The following is a 2,773-nucleotide window of genomic DNA, read 5'->3' as shown; positions in this document are numbered from 1 at the left end:
AAAATGGCTGGACATTTGACCCTCTACTAGTTTTTGATCCAGCATGGAACCAGCAGGGAAACGCCTAGTGCAGGTATGGTTGTATTTCCGAGCAGAATGCCGAAAATTAGTCTTTGAACTATACTGTATTATAACCACTGCCAATGTATCTCTGCACATTTTTCCAAGCCATCTTCCGCGCAAATTTGAGCTAGCTTTCAAGGTATCATCCACATTCCACGACGAATAAACTGGCATTTTAGTAATGCTGTAGTAGTAGATCTTAGATAATTCCATGGATCTAATAATTAACATGTAAATTAATGTACTTTATTTAAAATAGTGTTGTTTGTTTGCCTCTAATGTTTAAAATATTATTATTATAGTTTGTATGCCTAGGCCTAAACTAGAGGGGCCTAGGCCGCGCCAGGCAGTAGAGTAGTATTCCGTATTCTCTACATACATACAGTACTGCACTAAATGCTAGGCTATGCCTACACAGGTACGTAAGACAAGTTGGTATTAAACAAACCTATTTAACGCCACTATTAAGATCACCACTTCCAAGACTTCCTTATCCAAACCAGCAAACATATCTTTTTGAAAGATTGATTCTTCAAAAATGCCTTCGACTTATTATATTATTGTTATTGAATATTTTCGCCAGTCCTAATTTTTCAATTTTCCGCTCGCGACGACCATTCTCATCAGTTGGCTGTGTCTCGTTACCAGCTCGTTACGGTTGAGTGAATCAGCTGACTCCCTGTCTAGTGCAAATTTCCGAAATAAAAACTCGGGCAAATCGTTATTTTACACATAATTGAGACATTTCCATAAGTGAAAACCCATATAAATGAAAAGAACGGCCAAATTTACATTGGAATATCTAAAGTTTGACACGATTTTTTATGGGGTTACCGAATGCAAGCCTTTGAAAGTCGGTAAATTTTAGGAAATTCCCTATCTTATAACACTAGCTCAAAATCCTGTAGCACCAGTTTTTTTTTTTGGGACCCAGTTCACGAGCCTCGTTTTCGAATACCGCGCTCCAAAATCGAGTGCCGTCATTGTGGTTGCCCATCCCTCTATTTTAAATTAAAAATCAATCGTTTCATCCCCGCACCCCCCACCCCCTTTAACCATGGAGACCATGGAGGTATTATTGAGAAGATCACTCGAAAAAGCTACGCGCACGCAGAGCTATGCAAATGACCCAAGAACAAAGCTGCCGCAGCGCGTGAAGAACGTTTGCGCGATGCCTTTGAAGTCTAATGTATTCCCCGCCACCGAGCCTCGCGTACTAATTTGCATATTATAAAAAAAATCCAACACCAGTATTATGCGGTTTAAAACAAGGTAATTCAACAGAAGGACGCACATCTCCGCTCTCGAACATGGCGCGTGCGTACAGTCCTTTGATCTTTACTGTGGCATCAACAATCCGATACTAGTTGCGAGTACAGCCGTCAATTATTAGTCTATGCGTGCCATTCGTTTTATGATGTTAGTTTTTATTTTATTCATTGTGGGTACTTCGCAATGTCTGTTACATCTGATTTTTTTTTTACCGCGAGCTTGTTAAATGCTTCTATAAACTGCAATTTGATTTGTGAAAATTGACCAAGAAAATGAAAAGTTATAGCAATTTAATTTAAAATTTACGAATTTTATAAAATTTCATGTTCTTATGTAACATTAATCTGTCATTTTGACAATGTTGGCATAAGGTGCCGAAAACGAACATTTGAGTATATACAGAACATTTATTAATTTTTTCTGTGAAGTAAGTCTCATGAACGACAATTCACCACAATTTTGGAAAAAATTAATGTTGAAATGAAGAATATAATTTCAGTCTAATGTTAGTGTAAAATATCATTAGGCCTTTGTAATAACCGCACGACGCGCGATTATCATGGCAACTAACACGCGCGTGAGTAATTCGTCACGTACGCTGACTGTTTATGGTCTGGTTGCTATGGTTTTGTGACGTTCAGCGTGTAGGGACGCACGTGCGCCTAGGGACGCACGTGCGCCTAGAATGTCGATGCCAAAGTTATAACATGGAGGTATTATAACCATAGGCTACGTTCAGGCAAAGATACTAGAAATACAAGATAGAGTTCTCGCATTGTAAAAATGAGGCGGAAGTCGTGCCCAACGTAGGCAGCGCCCTTCTTTTTAACCATGCCAGTTTCCTATACTTCGTGCCCAACGTACAGGGCGCCCTTCGGTTGCTAAGTGTATCCAGACGCAAAAGGCGCCCTTCCTTTTCCACTAATGAAGGAAAACTTTTTCACTAAGTGTGCGTCCGGCCATGCGATTCTGCGCAGTATTGTTGTTTTATTCTTTACTGATTCATGATTATGCTTTAATTGTTTTGTGTATTATTTGGATAATAGCAACGATTTCTACCGCCACCAAGGAGGTTATGTATTCACCGATGTCACTGTCTGGGTATTCCAGTTTGTTTTTATATCTAGTATCTTTGTTGAGAATTGATAATAAAATACGCGACGACTTGGTAACGAAAGTTTGGCACAAGTTTTTTTAGATCCAGCTGTAGGGGGCGTCCCATTTTTCGTATTCCCACCATACATTTCGGTGGAACACGGTGGAACACTTTTTTTGTGTGGAGAACTCTATCTTGTATTTCTAGTATCTTTGGTTCAGGCTACGTTCAGACCTGTGAGATACGCCAGGCGTACGTTAATCCATGGCGTAACTAGCGAGATGTCCAGACTGGGCGATTAATGAACGCTAGCGTAAGTATTCGCGCGAAATATTCGTATTC

The sequence above is a fragment of the Anneissia japonica genome, unplaced genomic scaffold (assembly GCF_011630105.1).
Source record: "Anneissia japonica isolate Jap-2015-1 unplaced genomic scaffold, ASM1163010v1 scaffold554_len289017_cov147, whole genome shotgun sequence".
NCBI classification, from domain to species: Eukaryota; Metazoa; Echinodermata; class Crinoidea; order Comatulida; family Comatulidae; genus Anneissia; species Anneissia japonica.
Note: the sequence above shows the minus strand (reverse complement) of the source record.